General features: G+C 42.2%; 1 protein-coding gene across 13 annotated transcripts in view; it reads right to left on the bottom strand.

The window, feature by feature from the left end:
• The window catches only part of RGS6 (regulator of G protein signaling 6), a 579,647-nt gene extending 561,664 nt beyond the window's left edge, over positions 1-17,983 (bottom strand). For 4 of the 13 annotated variants that reach the window (XM_038545153.1, XM_038545154.1, XM_038545157.1 and 1 more), the window contains exon 1: positions 17,066-17,289. The gene's annotated coding sequence lies outside the window, so the exon portion shown is untranslated. Of the gene's footprint in view, positions 1-3,165; positions 3,245-3,588; positions 3,755-16,692; positions 16,784-17,065; positions 17,294-17,789 lie in introns of those variants that run through there. The other 9 variants (XM_038545152.1, XM_038545151.1, XM_038545144.1 and 6 more) reach the window with 8 other exon arrangements.
• Positions 17,984-18,784: the final 801 nt, after the last annotated feature.

Here is an 18,784-nt window from a genome sequence, read left to right as displayed (position 1 = left end):
GTCAACCAAGAAACTAAAATCCAAACCCAGGACTGCCTCCAATGCCCACATAATTTCCAACTTGTCAGACTTGGTCTCCAGTGACATCAAAATTCAAAATATATTCAAAATAATATTTTGTAAATATACAAAATTTAGTATATATTTAAATATAAAGTAGTTAGCAACTCTATACTACATATAATGTACTTAGTAGTAAGTACTTATGACACATAGTACAATTGATACATAGTAGGACCTCAACAGATTTGTGGTTCCTGCCTACTGCTTCCTAGTATATCAGTGAGGTTGACTTCCCCATACTAACCCAACCTTAAGACATATAAATACAATCCTCTTTAAGTTGCCACAGCTGCCTTACAGCCCAAACAAACTAAATTTTTGTTAAAAGCTGCTTATAAAGATAAATATTTTTGCATTCTTCATACTAAACAAAAGTCCTTAAAAAAATTAATCTGGGAGGGAAAAGCAGAAAGTTTTTCGCATAATGTGATGTGATTGGTCATATGATATGGCTCACAGTCCTATTACTGCAATTCCTACTCCAAGTTCAGCTCCACCCAGCATCCTCTGGACCAGGGCTCTGGACTCCACACTTCCCTGGACAGCCCCAGACCCTGCCAACTCATCCATTCTTCCTGCCTTTCCAACTCTTCCCTAAACAGTATGCCCGCTATGTCCTTCCAACCTCCTCTCTGAACTCCGACCTTCAGTGACCTTCATGAAAACCTGGCTTCCCCCCAAAACACTCTCCTCCCCTGGAGCCCAGCTGTTCTCATCCCCACATATCTCAAACCAGGAAGTAAGAGAAGCATCCTCCTGGCTCCCCATTGCTGCTTCAAACTATCTCCCTTCCATCTTCCTATACAAGTTCCTGCACTTGTGGCACTCAGACCATCCAGCTATGCCACTTTCTACCCACCCTCACTACTATTTCCTGCCTCCCTCCCATGAAGCCTTTTCATCTCCTAAGAACTTCTGCTTCCCATTCTCAGAGGTTTTCTTCTCCATCCCTCACTCCTTCATCAATCTCAATGACTTGAACATCAGAGTCAAAGATCTATCTGGAAGGTGGGTTTCTCCATCCTTTTATTTCCCAACCTAAACACTTTCCTCCACCCCTCTACCTCAGCCACTATTGCACATGGCCACATGCTGAACCCCATCATCATTGGTGACTATACCACCTCAAATCCCAGTTCACTTACCAGTTCTTTCCAATCTACTTACTTGACATTCACTGCACACATTTTTTCAAACTTATTTAGACATTTAATCCATGGAACTCATAAGGTTTTTTTACCCTCCATTACTACTCCTCCTCACTCTGCCTTCACATCCTTCTCTCAGTAGTCCCATCATTTTAGCCACTCATAGTCACACCCTTGCAAACATCCTCAACTGCCTCAATATGCCCTTTCTGTGGCAGATTTCCAGGCAAAACTCTGATGCTGATGGACCCAGAATATCCACCATATAATATCCACATATCTCAACATCTAAACTCACACCCAAGCAGGTGCACTCTTTGTGGTGGGAGTGAGGAAGAAATCACACAACCAGACTGGCTGTATTTTAAATTCATGAGCACAAACTTTAAATTAGTCAACACTGCCTGTCAAATCTAAGATGTTTTCCCAACGAGTTTGCTGTCTCCCTATCTGAATTGGCTAGCTCATGTACTCTTTTTGCTCAAGCTTCACACACAGTATCAGTTGATAGGCTCACTTCAAAATTCGTTGAAGAAATGGAAGCCATCAAAAGGCAAGTCTCTCATCTTGAGGCACCGTCATCTAAACCACCATGTTCTTTGACTTCCCTCCTCTTGCAATAGAGGAAGTGTTGCCATATTTACTAAAGGGAAATTGCTCCACTCTTGCTCTTAATTGGAAGATGATAAAATATTCCTCCTCACTTATCCCCTAGCACCACACCAACAGGGCTCTAGTATAATAACAATGGATTACAGGCCAAACATCTGCAAGACACAAACTCTCTGAGGACTTCTTAGGGAAACCTAAAGTCAAGAGAGGATACATAAACAAGGACATGAGGGGAATTTGAAGTTTCTAGCACCTACAGCTACAGCTATACACAGTTAAACACAGCTCAACTCTTGGCCAAATTAAATAAAACCTTGCACGAAAGGCCTAGTTACCTTAATTCCCACTACCGGATACACCATGCGTGGCTTTTGACAAAAAAATTATAAGGCATATATAAGGCAAGAAAAAACACAGTCTGAAAGGACAAACAATCATCAGGACCAGACTCAGGGCACAAATGTTGAAATTATCAGACAAGAAACTTAATATAACTGTGATTAAATATGCTACAGGCTCTGATAGAAAAAGCAGATGGTAATGAGGGTAGAGAGATAGAAACTCTTTAAAAAAATTAAAAAAAAAAAACCCTCAAAAAAGTAAATGCTAGGGGCAGCCCAGGTGGCTCAGCGGATTAGCGCCACCTTTCGTCCAGGGCCTGATCCTGGAGATCCGGGATCGAGTCCCACGTCAGGCTCCCTACATGGAGCCTGCTTCTCCCTCTGCCTGTGTCTCTGCCTCTCTCTCTCTCTCTCTCTCTCTCTCTCATTCTCTCTCTCTCATGAATAAACAAATAAATCTTAAAAAAAAATAGTAAATGCTAAAAGTCAAAAACACTGTAACAAATGAAGAATGCCTTCCAAGGGCTCATTGGTAGGCTCAAAATGGACAAGGAAAGAATCAGTGAGCCTGAAGGTCAACAGAAACTTTCCAAACTGAAAAGAGAGAGGGAGAGGGAGATGGGGAGAGAGAGAGAGAGAGAGAGAGAAATTTTTAAGAACTGAGATGGAATAGTCAAAAACTATGGCACAATAGCCAAAGGTATAAAACATAAGTGTAATTGGAATGCCAGGAGAAGAAAGAGAAAGAAGTGGAAATATCTGAAGGTATAATAACTGAGAACATTCCAAGGTTTTTGGAATTTAAAAAGATTCCAATAAATCTAGAAAGGTCTAGAAACCACAAACCACAAACATAGAAATATCAGATAACACAAATCACTATAAATTCAATATATATATATATATACATATATATATATACCCCCTAGGTGTATATATTTAATTGCAAAAAATCAATGACAGAGAGAAGATCTCAAAAGACCCAGGGAAAAAACTCTTACCTTAAAAGGAACAAGTACAAGAATCACAGATGGCTTCTGATCAGAAACCACAGAAGAGCAAGAGAGTGGAGTGAAATAGCTAAAATATTGAAAAGAAAAACGCCAAATTAGAATTCCACATCTAGTAAGATTCTTCTTCACAATGAAGAGAAAAATCATCTTTCTCAGACAAATAAATAATGAGTAAGTTTATCACTAGTAGATTTGCCCTTCAGGAAATGCTAGTTTAGGCAGAGAAAATTATAGAAGTCAAAAACTTGGGTCTACAAAAATAAAGAACAACCATCAAGGAAGAAATAAAGGGAAAATAAAATATTTTCCTTTTTTATTCTTAATTGATTTAGGAGAAAGGAATAGACATTCTTGAAGAACGTTCAAGGGACAAGAAAAAAAAAAACATACTTTTTTTAAAGATTAGCATACCAGGGGCACCTCCGTGGTGTAGTTGGTTGAGTGTCCTACTTGATTTTGGCTCAGGTTATGATCTCAGGGTGGTGAAACTAAGCCTCTCATCAGGCTATACACTCAATGGGGAGTCTGCTTAGATTTCTCTCTCCTCCCACTTCTCTGCTCTCAAAATAAATAAATCCTAAAAGAGAGAGAGAGAGATTAGTATATTAAGGCCTAAGACAGAGCTCTGGAATAGCGCTTTGCAATCAATTATTAGTTCAAAGGTTGGCAAACTGCGGCCAAGGGGACAAATCTAGCCTGCTGACTGTTTTTGTATGGTCTGTGGGCTAAGACTGGTTTTTACATTTTTAGAAGGTTGAAAAAAGTTAAGAGGAATACTTTCTAACACATGAAAACTATACAAGAATCAAATTTCTGTGTCCATAAATAAAGTTTTATAAATAAACACTTTTGTTTACTTATTGTCTGTACTGCTTTTGCACTACAACAGCAGAGTTGAGTAGCTGCAAGAGAGACCATATGGCCCACAAAGCTCAAAGTATTTACTGTTTTGATCCTTTTCATAAAAAACTTCCTGTTTCCTGAACAAGCCCAATCATTTAATTTTTTCAGAGGATGAACCCAAAGTCTGAGAGATCAAATCATATTCTAACGTCATCTTGCTGGTTAGTAATAGAGGCAGCATTAAAATTTAGGTCTTCAGGTTCCAAGGATCTTTCCTCCCACATGAGAGAACTTACATTTTATTAGTATGAGCTCTAAGATCCCTGTGTCTAATACTACTGACTATAGGGACTGCAGAAGCAATGCTTATTATTCTCTGATTTCACATGATAAAGACTGTATCACTGCCAGGGAAGAAGTAGGAGTGACAGAGAAGCTTTGCCAATTTTCATACACAAGAAGGGGATGACTAAGAAATAAAGAGGAGTGCGTGTTCCCAGGGGACCCAAGAAGAAAGGCACTCCTATTGGCTTTTTTTTTTTAAGAATGTCAGTTATATTCCTTGATTTTTTTTCTTTCTTCTTTTTTAAAACAGGTAAAATCGGTATCTTCTTACCCCTAAACTAGGCATTTAAATATCAAGTGCATCTATTCTATGACTCCAGACTGCCTACATTTGGAGCAGCAGTAATACCCTTTTCTCTTCTGGAGATAGCAAGATTTAAGAAACAAACAAAGAAAAAAGATCTATTCAGGAAGCTCATCAGGCAGAAGCAATATAGGTCAAAGAAATAACAATTGAATAGGTTTCTAGGGCTGCTTACACTTTTACTTGTATTTGATGGAAGACAAAAACAGTACAATTAGCATGTACCACTTCCTACAGGGTGGGGGGGCGGCTACCTTATTACAGAACAACCCTCAAGAACTAGAAAAGACAGATAAAATTTGAAAAAGGAGAGCTCCCGGGGCAAAGAGGACATGTGAGACCAAGATCCAAAAGAAAAGGGAAGTGCAAAGGTGAGCCAGATATTCCATGCAACTACTCTGTAAGCATGTAGTCAAATTCAACGTCTATCCATGAAAATACTCTTAGCCAATTTCGAAAGTAAAGGAACTTGCTTAACCTGATAAAGGGTATTTACGAAACATAGCAACCATAATATTTAATAGTCACACTTTGAAAACTTTCCCACTGAGATTAGGAATGAGACAAGGCTGCCTGCTATGACCACTTCTATTCTGTGTTATCATAGAGGTCTAAGCCAGCACAACAGGCAAGAAAATAAAAGGAAAGGAAGGAAGGGAAGACTGCAAAGGAAGAAGGTAGTTTGATTGTGTACATGGAAATTCCATAATAATCTACACAGAATTATTTGAATTAATAAGTGAATTTAGGAAAGTCATTGGATAAATAAAAATCAGCTGTATTTCTGTATACCCACAGACTAACAACCAGAAAATATGTTTTAAAATGCTATCATTTATAATAGCATCAACTGACTTCAAATACTACAACTATATCTGAAGAAAGATGTGCCATACCTTTACCACATGGAGAACAGAGATGAAAGATCTAAATAATTGACGGGATACACCACATTAATTAATTGAAAGAGGCAAAATTTTAAAGACATTAGTTTATTCCTAAATTGGGCAAAATTTTAAATACATTAGTTTTAAAAAAAAGACATTAGGGGATCCCTGGGTGGCTCAGCGGTTTGGCGCCTGCCTTTGACCCAGGGCGCGATCATGGAGTCCCGGGATCGAGTCCCCACGTCAGGCTCCCGGCATGGAGCCTGCTTCTCCCTCCTCCTGTGTCTCTGCCTCTCTCTCTCTCTCTCTCTCTTTCTCTCTCTCTCATAAATAAATAAATAAATAAATAAATAAATAAATAAATAAATCTTTAAAAAAAAAAGACATTAGTTTATTCCTAAATTGGGCTAGAGATTTGATTCTGTCCCAATCAAAATCCCATCAAAGAGGCTTTTAAAATTTGTAGAGTAATGCATATGTCTAAGAATAAGACGCTTCTTAAATAAGAACAAAACTGGACATATGCTATCAGATATGGACTCCTTATTGAGCTATATTAAGACTGTGGTATCAGAATAAGAATAGCCAAATAGAACAACAGAAAGTGCTAGAAAGCAGATAGAGGTCTACATATAAATGATCACCTGATTTATAATGAAATGACCTTTCAGAGCTGTGGAAGAGACTTTTCAATAAGTAGCATAGGAGGTTAATTGGATATACATGTGGAAAACAAAATAAATATGGATCTCTTTTTTATGTCATAGGTAAAAAAAAAAAAATCAACCTCAGGTGGATTTTTTACCTACAGGTAAAAGGCAAAACAATTGGGCTTCTACAAATCAAAATAGGAAAGTAACTTCATGACCTTAGGGTAGGCAAACATTTCTTCAGCAGTCACAGAAAACAATAACCATAAAGGAAGAGGTTAGCAAGTTGAATTACACTTATAGCAAGATCTCCTAATCAAAGAGAGTCAAATGGCAAGCCACAGAATAATAAAAGATATTTTAAATACATATAACTGGGTAGAATATTTGTATTCAGATTTGTTTTTAAAAATTCCTACAAATCAATAAGGAAAAGACAATCCAATTTTAAAATAGGCAATAAACTTGAACAGAGACTATAAAAGAAAACAAAAGTGACCAAAAAAATATTAGAAAGACACAACACCATTAGTCACCAGGGCAAATCAAAACCACAATGAAGCACCACTACATACCCACCATAATGTCTAAAATTTAAAAGTTTGACAATCCCAAGTGTTGACAAGTAGGTAGAGAAACTGAAACACTCAAACTGATGACAGGAATATAAACTGGTACAACCACTTAGAAAAACTCTTTGTAAGAACTTACTAAATTTGGACATACATACTGCAGTCCCAGCAATCTGGTCTTAGGGGTATACCATGCAGAAATGCATTCACATGTACACCAAAAAACACACAAAACAGTTTAGAGCAGCATTATTCATAGTAGCCCTAAACTGGAAATGTCCCAAATGCCCATCAACAAATAGTAGATGAATGAACCATCTGGAAAATGTTATAAAATGGACTGCTATACAGCAATAAAAAGAAACTACTGCTCCGCATCACAATGTGGAGGACTCTCTCAAGTAATGTGCACAAGAAGCCACAAAAAAAGGGGGTATATACATATATCTAAAGTTCCATGTATATTTCATCTACTTTCAAAATTGGAACACCATGGTATTAGAAGTCAGTTTAGTAGTTACAATGGGGGAAAGAGAGGGTGTAATTACTGGGAGGGTACATGAGGTAGTTTCCAGGGGAACAGTAATACTCTCTCTCTTGATCTGGGAGTGAAAATGTGGATGGATGTACTATTTGAAAATATATTGAGCAATGATTTATGTACTTTTCTGTGAATGTCTTACCCTCTAAAATTGTATGTTTAAAGAAGAATAGTGCAAATATTCTGGGAGAAGGATACAGCACCTCTTATTCTCAAGGGGGCACCTGAGCTATCTCAGGTATAGCAATGCAAAAAGTGATGGAGCTGCAGGATTGCAGGGATGGTGGATGAGCCAGAGGTGGTGTCTGTCACCATTAGACACACTCGCTCTGGCATCTGTGCAGCAGCTATAGATCAGAAGCAGTAATCCTTGAATGAGAAAGCTGGTATAGAAGCAAAACGAGATTAGAAACACACAATTGAGGGAATGTTTCACATTATCCAAAAGCTTTATTTTGGATAATGAAATTTTCCAACTCTTACACAAAGTATCTTACAATTTTCAAATAGTGGCTGAAATACTCTGCATTCATTCTACTGTCTAGTAAATGAAACCCAAAGTCCTTCAACCAGGTAAGAAGATTGAGACAGCTACTGCTTCTTATTACCCAGTATATTTTTTGCTCTTGAATTTGCTTCTTAGAGGGAAAGATGGGCCCATTATCTATCCCAGTTAGAGTATGCTATATCACTGGGCATACTAATTGGATCAAGTTAGACAATCGGGACCAATCAGGATCCTTCCTGGAGACCAAGATAAGGACACTGGAAAAAAGAAGACCCCTTTCATGTGAGGGACAGTGTGAAAAGGATATTAGTAGGTGGACATGAGAGACCATCTTCTTTTTCTCTAGTGTCACCATAGGAAGAAGTCAAGACAATGAGGTATCAAGTTAAAAATGCTGACAGTCCCATTCAAGTCCCTGGATCCAGCCATGCCTGAATTCTCAGATGTATGAGTCACATAAATTCCTTTTCTTGAGTTGGTTTAAATTTTGCTTTAATTCAGTTCTTTCAGGTTTTTTCTATAAGCCAGAAAGCCCTGAATCTCCATTATCACCCCCACCGCTATGTATGTATGTGGCATTCAAGTACCCAACAGACTGGACCCAATTTGAATTTCTAGTCTTGTCCAACCACTGTCCATCTTCCTATGGCCAACAGCATGTCCAATCTCAAGCCCAGGAAACATACTCCATCCAAGAATTACCAATAAGCCAAGTTCAACTTAAACCAATCTACTCCCAAACACACATTTGATAGCCAACACATCATTCCTGGTATGGATGATTAGAAAATACAAGAAACTGGGGCTTAGGCACAGATTTTTGTAAAGTGGGGGAGGGAGGTTGTAAGGCAGATGGCAGGCAGGGGAAGCGGTTTTTGCAGAGAAGCTTTTGAAAGCTACAGGAAGCCAAAGAAATGAAAACCTGGAATTGACAGCATATGCTTTGGCACGAAGCTAAATACCCTACGCATTGGGGTGAGACATCTGAGAACTTCCTAATCAGTTCTGCCAAGCAAGTTAAATGAGGTTTATCCCAGATTCATCCACTTTACCCTTGAGCCACAGGAAGATCTGGGAGTCAGCGGTCAAGCTCTCAGTCGGAAAGTCTAAAAGGTATTGAATGTTTGGACAGACAGCCTGACACCGTGCAGGGAAGTAAGTACTCATTTATTTGCACGGGAATTGTGCATTGACTCTAATAAAGCAAAACCATTACAAGCATTTCAGCCGGGGAGTGACCTCTTAGAAAAATAGCAACTAGAAATTCACTATGACACACTCTCTATTACCAACAGAATGTGAAGAAAACGTCACTCTCGATCTACTTTGTTTTCTCTTTACTTTCGGTAAACATAAATATTTATTAAACAATATTGCTTACCATCTAGATTTCCCTTATCCCTGTATCCCCTTAAGTTTCAAGTTCACTAACATGGACTTGTCCTGCCTAAAGGGTTGTTAAGGACCTGATTCTCAAGAGGGGGATATTCTTTGCCCACTTTTTCATCTCTGTCCTTTTATTTACACTGAAATGCCTCAAGTATATCCTCTCTACCTCTATCCCCCACCCCCATCTCTGCAGGCCACAAAGCCCTGGGTTATCAAATGTCCAATTCACCCATCCAACATCTTCCATGAAATCTCTTGGTAAATCTCTCCCCCATCCCTTTTACATGTGCCTGTCTTACCACGTTCTGGTTCTCTTTTCTCCCCCCACAGAATTTTAAACTTCTCGAAAACAGGAGTCATACCTCATTAATCATCATCTAGAAAAGGCTGTTCAGTAGTGGGACCTACTGCCAATGAGGACAAGCCAGGCGAAAAGCAGGGAGGAACAGCAGAGACCTCAGACAAACTGTGCCCTAGTGGAAGAACCCCCACCCTCACCCCAACTAAATGCTGCCTGAACCAGAGACTTCCAGGAACAATCTCTCTTTCAGTAATGCCCTCGGAGCACTCACAATTTCTCAGCCCTATTCTTCATTTGGGGAGAATGCAGATCAATAGTGTTGAGCTACTTTGTGCAATGTCACAGACCCTGGGGTTCCGGCAGAAGCCAGCCAGCAGCCAAGCCCCTAAACTATCTGCCATTCTAAAAGGTAAAGTGCCTTCCCCTAAAAAAAAAAAAAAAAAAAAAAAAAAAAATCTAAAATATAATCAATAAATGTATTCTTTGGGAATGCATCCTTTCTATTTTGACCAGCTGCTGAATCAGTCTTTGTTTTAGGATGTATGGTCAGCAAAATGATATAATGGCATCTTCCTGCTTGGTTTGGAATCTGAATACAGTAGCACTTACATAGCAGCTTCAGGGAAAAATACATTGGACATTTTTTTCAAGTTGCTTTTCTCCTAGAGAGGTCACAAACATGAAAAACAAAGCTAGCTCAAACAAGTGTCTGGCTTGGACTGGGCAATGTACATCTACATCATGTTTTTCTAATTGAAATGAGTTGCTAGTGACTAAAAATGAATGGCAACAACAAGGCTTTCTGAGCAGCACATACATACCCTTTGCTTTAACACAGTCCTCACCTGTCCCTGATACCTTCCCAGCCCTGAAGTTCAGTGTCACACGCCATTCATCATCACACATGGGTGGCTTGGTTTGTTTTTAGAAAAAAATAAAAGTGTTGTTTGGTACCCATATTTCTATCAAAACTGGGTCAGAAGGCCCCATGTTTCCAGGAACATAGGTCCTTAACTCTGAAAGCAAACAATAATTGCTTTACTCACCAATTATCAACACCTTTACCTGCAAAGCTTGCTGTTATCCTTCTCTTCACCTATGAAATTTCCACCTATTTCTCAAAGCCAGTCTCTACTAGGTCTGATCATACAATGTTCTTCCTCTGCACCGAACTGTACTTACTGGCTTTGTTATCTATTTGCTATCTAATCTGACTTATAAAATTCCATGAATTTTTTCCTAAACTGTCATTAACATCCTTCATTGTAAATTTTCTGTTTATTTCTAATATCTCTCTCCAAGATAAGTAAAATGATCTGAAAGGTAAAGTCTCTGTATATCCCCCACTTTGTCATAGGTCAGAGAGACTCAGGACTTTGTGGTGAGATAAGATTTGGGTTTAAATCTCTCAGCGTCAGACTCCTAACTCGGGGAAATGAACAAGGGGTAGTGGAAGGGGAGGTGGGCAGGGGAATGAGGTGACTGTGTCATGGGCACTAAGGGGGGCACTTGATGGGATGAGTACTGGGTGTTCTACTATTTGTTGACAAATCAAACTCCAATAAAAAATATATATCTACAAAAAAAAATAAATAAATCTCCCAGTGTCCCTCTACTCAATAACTATCTCACATAGGGCATGTGGTTGAACCTCTTCTTCAGCCTCAGTCTTGTGTCCATAAAATGGGAGTAATAGCACCTAATTCTTGCTAAGAGGCTGTGATCTACAAAAAGTTTTACAAGTGCTGAGAATTATCAGTCCACTACTTTAAGACAGATTCACAGCTTTGTAGGCCTGGCGACTTTTTATTTAGAAAAACAAGTGCTTTCTCAAGCATATACTATGTGAGTGGCCTTGTGTGGGATCCAGGATAAAAATCATGGTTTAAAAAAAAAAAGCAGACCACAGACAGTGGGTGAGACAAATATTAGTGTAAGTACAAACCAGGATGAGGACTTCAGTATATCATCAATCCAAGATTATCTAGCCAGGCAAAATCAAGTAAACAATAAGAATGGGGGTAATAACCATTTGCACCTTGTATCCACACCTGCACCTGCCCACACACCTGCACCCAGACTAGTCCATGCATCTCTACCAATACTTGTTCATCCTCCCTCCCATATTCACCCACCTCAAGCTGCCACTCTACAAGTCAATAACTCTACAAATGTTCACCAAACTCCTATTATTCCAAACACTGTAAGAGATACCAAGGGTAGAGACGAAAAACACCGCAAGGTGTTTCAAGGGTGGCTCACAATCTGGCACGAGACACAGCCAGGCAGCAGCAGTCTCTCATTTTCACGTCTCTTCCCGTGGGCATTAGAGGCCTTTAGGCTTGAGGAAACAGACTCATCATCCTCGGCGACTGCAGAGGCAGATCTTTCCCATTCCACCCTCTCCACCTAGTGTCTGGGCCACTTGTTTTCTATGAGCCTTCTCAAATCCACTCTTAGAACTATGGAGCAGATTCTCCAAGGGATTTGGGAGGGCCTCAAATGCAGGTCCCCAGGAACAGAAGAGGGAACCATTACCCTGAAATACAGACTTCCCAAGAGATTCACTTTGGAGGAGGTCATTGAGAGGACGTGACCACCCAGTGACCCAGGAGCTGGACCTGGGCACTCAGAGGCTCCCCACACCCTCTTGTCCTTGGAATGTTTGCTCTGCCCACCGTTCCCACAGTGGGAGCCTTCTGCAAGGACACAGCCCGGGGAGAATAAGGTGTTGTTGAACTCCCTCCAGACTGAATGCCTACCTGGACCCCATTAAGGCTGCTATAAAAACCTTAAGACTCCGGCAGGCAATACAGTATAGAGGTCTATTATCTTGCAGCTGCTCCAGACAAAGCTCATACGTAAATTTCCTTGCTAATTAAACCTGCCACCTACCAATCGGAGGTGACCTGTTTCCTCTGTCCCCTTGCCCTCCTTGTACCCAGCTGGGTTTCAGATTACACCCGAGAAACTCCCAGGGCTGCAAACCAACAACTCTAATCAAAATTATTACATAATAGGCAGTTGGTGTGACAGGCTCCACCTCCTGGCGTCACTGTGCCTCCTCTGTGCAGCATGCCAGCAGGTTCTCGTTTCCTCCCAACCACTCAGCCTCCAGGGGCATTTGGTTATTCCTGTCTGGTAGATGAGGAAATTGACGTTCAGAAACACCATCAACAGGGTTTTAATAGCCTGTTGTATGACTTTAAGACCCACCAGTCTCAGGTCTCTGGGCTCGGGGGGCTGGCCAGGTCTTCAGGAAGCCCGGTACAGGTGACCAAGGGCTGTCACCACTTCATCCCATTCACACAGGTTCATGCAGTGCTCATCTCAGAGGGCTTTGCCTGAGGTGTGCATCCCTCCAGGCAAGGAAATAGTTTCCTGGGTAGAGCAGATACTAGTGAATAAGAGAACTCTACCATGCAAAAACTTCAAGATGACTTCTCCTTTTTTACTAAGTATTGACAAAAGCCAAGACCGTGCATCTCACAACTCACTTGGATAGCCTGGTGATGTGACATCTACTTTGTTCCTACTCGAATATTTACGCTTTTTAACTCTCCATCCATACCAATGGAGGTTGTCTGCACCCTATGTTTCTAACACCTAAGTAGAAGGATTAATTTTCTAGTCACAAAGCAGCCAAGCAAGGATGACCAAAAGTTGTAATGGGGGTATTTCAGCCAGCTGTAATCTCCAGGCCATCAAATGCATTCACTCGGTGTCCTGTCTCTAGGGGGAAGTGATGAAGAATATCCTTGGGTGTCAGTCAGAAATCAGGCCTGGGTCTGATTTCTGGTGCTGCCACTGAGCAGTGTTGTAGACTTATGTAGATTAATGCTTGTTCTAAGTCTTAGAACATTTTGCCATGTTCTAAGGAGCATTGCTCTACCTTTTGGACAGGGTCGGGGGCAGGAATCTAGGCCATTGCTTCCTTGATCTTCTGCTTTGGTAGCCAGGAAAATTAATAGTGAATTTACACACATAGACACACCCTTTAGGGAATGTACATGTGGCAGGAAATGAATTGCCTCTTCTAGGTCTCGGGAAGGCAACAGTGAAGCATTCATAAGCTTTGCAGTTTATAACACTTCAAGCAGGTACTCTGAGCTATTATTTAAGATAACTCATTAGGTTTAATGTTCATCTTAACGGCCTACTTATAAGCACTTTTGCTTTCCTTGCACTTTAAAGAACTGGGTTTCATGACTGATTATTGCTCTTACTATAGACTTAATGGTTCCAAATTCTGGATGATTATCTTTCTCATCTTGACTATTTCAGAAAGTTTTTCTCCATGTTTAAAACTAATATTGATTCAACCGATGCTTACTGAGGTCCTACTGGCAGGTGCGTTGCTAGGTACAAGGCAGATGGATCCAAAGAAAAGTGAAAAAGGGATTCTTGCCCCCAAAGAGCTCATCATCTAGCTCCGAGTGTGGTCTCCAAACCACCAGAGTCAGCATCATCTGGGGACTGGTTAGAAACGTAAATTCTCAGGCCCCACCCCAGACCTGATTACATCAGAAACTCTGGGGTTGACCTCAGCCATTTGTGTTTGAAAAAGTCTGCTTCAAACAACTATCATTGTCATCAAATGTCAAAATAACAAGTATTAGTGTTTATTAACTAAATCTCAAAGTTTCATTTATCTTTTGAGGAAACAGAAGCCCATGGACCAAAGGCCACATGAGGTGGAGAAATTGAAACTGGAACTCAGTTACCTGCCCTCCCCCCCCGCACACACACACCCAACTCTACATATAGCCAACATCCTTTTTCTTTTCTGATGCTTTAATCCCCAAATCTTATGGGGAACCCCAAGTACTACCAACCCAAAGGAAAAACCTTCCCTTTTCAAAGAAAACAGAAGAGAAACTACTGTCTTTGAAAATAAGGACCACTAACAAAAATTTAAATCTGATCTACTGAAACCATCCAGTAAACTAGCAGTAATTTCCCAAACCTTTAACACATCCAAGTTCCATTTACAAGACTTGAAAATTGGGAGGCTGGGAGAGAGAAGTATAAAAATACAATGAATAACGTGATCTGAATAAAATCTGGAAAAATATACAGTATGCAGAAGTGTCAACTGTGGTTCGCCTTCCAGGGGAGAATTATAAACGATCTTTTTTCTTTGTATTTTTCTGAATTTTTCCCAATGGTTGTATATTACTTTGGTAATCAAGAAGAAAAGTAAAACTGCTTCTTGAAATGTTACCTCCAAATCACTCAACATGAAGGCTTATTTTGTAATTCCATTTCTCTCCATACAGCAGGATACTGTGTGTGTAGTAATTATTTATATCATGCCATATGTTACGATGAAGATGAAATTCTGTAAATACATTCCTTCCAGCAGGCACTAAAAATGAAGAGGTTAAATGCTTTCCTAGGTTCAAAGCACTATGAATTAAGATAAGCTAACTGTGAAGCTAAAAGAAACATTTATTGAAATCTCTGAGAGCATCCCTTTTGAAAAACGTTGATGTGACACATAGCTCCTTACTCATACCGCCCTGATGTTTAACCCCTGGCACAAAACAGAATGTTCAGCAATTCCTGGCAATGTCTTAGGAGTTCAGGGGATAAAATGCATGGGAAAATATCAGAGAAATAAGAAACAGAGAGTGATCCTACTTTCATATAAAATTCTGTCCCCGTGGACAAAAAGACATCCAAAATTACTGGCAAATTTCATTGTCCTTGATACCCTTTAAAAAATGTTTTTCTTTCTCAAGAAATGTTTGCTCATTTAAAAAATATCTACATCAGTTACCTTACTCAATGAGCCATAAATAAGTAGATAAATAAATAAGAACGTCTCATTTAAAGAGACATTTCTGCTGCAGAAGCACTGCTGTAATGTTTCACTTGATAAGACAAATTCATTCCCTTGAAGAAAAACTGGCATTGTTTTACTGAAACTCTGAGCAAAATAAATTCAGTGAGTGTTAATTAAGCCTTTTAAATGAGGCAGGAAAATTAAGTTAACCAATGTGATGACTACGAAAAAGGAAATTCTAGCGGCTACCTGTTTTACCAAAATACCTCACAACAGCTGACATTTCTAGAATTTACAGATGCTTTCAGGAAAGAATGAGTTGCGCGGGGGGGGGGGGGTGCAGATAATATATTATACCTCAACATTTATACTATCTAAGATTACCAGACTTTGCAACAATTCGCTTAACAGTAGTATTAGGGAACTCAAAAGAACTTATTATCTTGGGTTTGGCTGTTGAGCATGCAAGCTTTCACTTACACAGGGGCATCCGCCAAAGACCCTTAAATTTCCCTCAGTCCTCTGCTTACTTTTTTTCACAGAGCAGTCTCACTCACTGCAAAATTGATAAATTAGTAATAATAAATAATATAAAGAATATACAACTCTCAGAAAGTTTCTCCAACCCCCAGTTCCCAAACCATATAATTACCCCACCTGCCTACGCAAATTGATCTACAGCCGGCTCGCTGTTATCATGAAGCTAAACCTAACAGTCCCCTTTCAAACACTTTTTGACAGAACGCACACAAACTTGTGGCTGGGTCTGTAACTCCATACAGACACTTAGAAGCCTAGTTCTCATTCTTCCGTCGCTCATCCCCCTCTGGTGAGAAAAGGGTCCAATGTGGGGGTTTTGCCTAAGGCTGCCTATTTCTGCAGTCTTACTTTGGGGCTGCTAAAAGGTATTAATTAAAAAGTACCGGCAGACCCAGCTTCTAAGCATTGATCAATGCTGAGGGAACAATCCCAAGCCAACAAGCCCCAAAATACCTTCGATTTGTAACACAGACAAGCCGCTCCTCTCAACAAGAAATAACGTGCCTCCTCCATCAAATTTAAAAATTAAAATTGAATGCAACAGCTTCCATTCTGAACAACATTAAATTTTCTGGGTCACTTTTTTTCTGTCTCCCCGGGGCCACGTCTACAGCCTGACAGTGGCGGTAGATAGGGTCTCTTCATGCAAGCAGTTTAGCTGTCGCCCTAAGAGCGTGGATGCCTTACCGTTGCTTGTCCCGCAGCAGGTCCCAAAGGGCTGACCTCCCCCCACCCTGCCCTCCACACCTCACCACCACTTGCTTTCTTTTCCTCCAAACTGCAAAAGGGCGAGCTTCTTCAGAGAAAAACTTAATGAACGTCTGCTTCTGGGGTAAAGGTGCCCCACCTGCTATCACAAAATCCTAAGACTGGAGGGAGGTACCTAGGAGCACGCACCCTGTGCTCGCTGGACCCAGTCAGTGAGCGCTTGGCACCAGAACCCCGGGAACATGATTTATATGCAGACCTGCACCCATCCCACACAAGTCCGCACGCCAGCTTGCCTAACCACTTATGTAAGCTCGTGCCTCTACAGTCCCAAACCGCACACACACGCAGACACACGCTCCGACACCTGTCACGCATCTGAAATGGACAGCGTCCACACTCAGGGGATGAGATGAAAGCAACACATACGAATGGGGGGAGGGGGAGCTGCCGTCTTAAAACCTCTCTCCCCCCATTTGTTTCTCGCCCGTTTCTGTCACAACTACAATTACCTTAGCAACCAAAGAATTGCACTGACTCGCCCTCCGGCTTCTGAATTTCTCCTAAAGCCAAGCTCGCGCCAGGTTCATGGTAAAGCTAGAGAGCAGCCCCGGGGACGAGGGGACGAGGGGCCGCAGCCTCCGCGGGGCGGAGGGGACGTCCGAGGCGGTCTCCCCGCGGCTCTCCAGCGACCCGCCGCGTCTTCGCGACTTGCGGCGGCGGCGAGCGCGGGGCTCAGCGAGCGGAGAGCGAAGCCCGGCGCCGGCGAGGAGGCGCGGCGGGGCGCATGGTGCCTGGGCGCGGGGCGCTCGGGGTCTCCGGCGCTCGGCCCTCGCCCGCCTCGCCCGCCCCGCGCCGCCGGGGCCCGCGGAGGTCGGTCCGCCCCCTCGGCGCCCGCCGCTTCCCGCAGCGCAGGGCAGCCGGAGCCGGGCGGAGCTCTCGCCGCGAGCAGGGCCGGGCGCAGGAGCTGCCCCAACTCGCGAAGCCGCTCAGCCCCGCCGCTCGCGAACCGCCGCAGCGGCGCCCGCTGTCGGGTGTGGAGCGGAGCTGCAGCCCCGGACCGCGCGCACCTGGGCGCCGGCACCTGGGCCCCCGAGCTGCACGGCGCGGGGCGGGGCCGAGGGGCGCGGGGCGGGGCCGAGGGCCGAGGGGGCGGGGCCGAGGGGCCGAGGGGCGGGGCCGGGGGCGGGGCCGAAGCACCTGCGCGCGTCCCTGGGGAGCCGCCGCCGCGCTCACCTGCTCCCAGCGCCGCGGACCGTGCAGACTGTGTGTGATTCGCCCGAGGAAGGGAAACCCTGGAAATTCCTGGCAGTTTAGGTGCCGCCCAGACAACTGGGAGCCCGGCTCAGCGATGCGGAGTCTCCTCCTTCGGTCTGGTCTCCAGAGCTGGCCGCGTCTGGAAACTTCAGCGGCGTCAGTCAGGGTTGTCTTAGGGATTCCAGGTCCCGAGTGGTTTGCTCCGGGAGCTTTGAGTCGCTTCAATGTAGCTGGCGCCCTCTAAATTAAAACGGGCCACCGCGAACGTCAGGGATATTGTGGCTAACCTCGTCATTTTTATCGATTCAGCATTTACACCACGTGCTGCATTTGGAGTGGTTTATGATCGTTCGTATCTGGAACACCACAAAAGAATTTTCAAGAAAAATTAACTCTTGCGGGTATTCTTGGGGAAAGAAAGAAAAAAGTTGAAGACAAAAATGAAAAAGGGTGACTTGAACGGACAACATTCTTTAATGTGGGATTTCTGAAATCAGACATTTAGTTAAATACTCAGGAAGCTGCAGGTGAAAAGAGAACAAGATGGTTGGTGCTGGATGGCAACCATGGATTGGTGTGCAATATCGACGTAATCATTATCGAGAACGAATTCAAGGTTTATTCTTGAATTGTATTGTGTTACCAGGAAAACAAAAATTTGACATAAAATATCTAAAGGTTTCTAAGGACGGGTGACCTGGGCTGTCTTCATCCATGTGGGTCCAGAGGTTGATATTTATTTTTTTTAAGATTTTTATTTTATTTACTTATGACACACAGAGAGAGGCAGAGACATAGAGGGAGAAGCAGGCACTTCACAGAGAGCCAGATGTGGGACTTGATCCCAGGACCCCTGGATGAGGACCTGAGCCGAAAGTAGATGCTCAACCACTGAGCCACCCGGGCATCCCCCAGAGGTTGAAATTTAAAGTCTTCTTCCCGAGGTATATCTCCTTTCCCATCATTCTATACTG

The sequence above is a fragment of the Canis lupus genome, chromosome 8, assembly GCF_011100685.1.
Source record: "Canis lupus familiaris isolate Mischka breed German Shepherd chromosome 8, alternate assembly UU_Cfam_GSD_1.0, whole genome shotgun sequence".
NCBI classification, from domain to species: Eukaryota; Metazoa; Chordata; class Mammalia; order Carnivora; family Canidae; genus Canis; species Canis lupus.
Note: the sequence above shows the minus strand (reverse complement) of the source record. Positions and strands in the feature narration are given on the sequence as shown.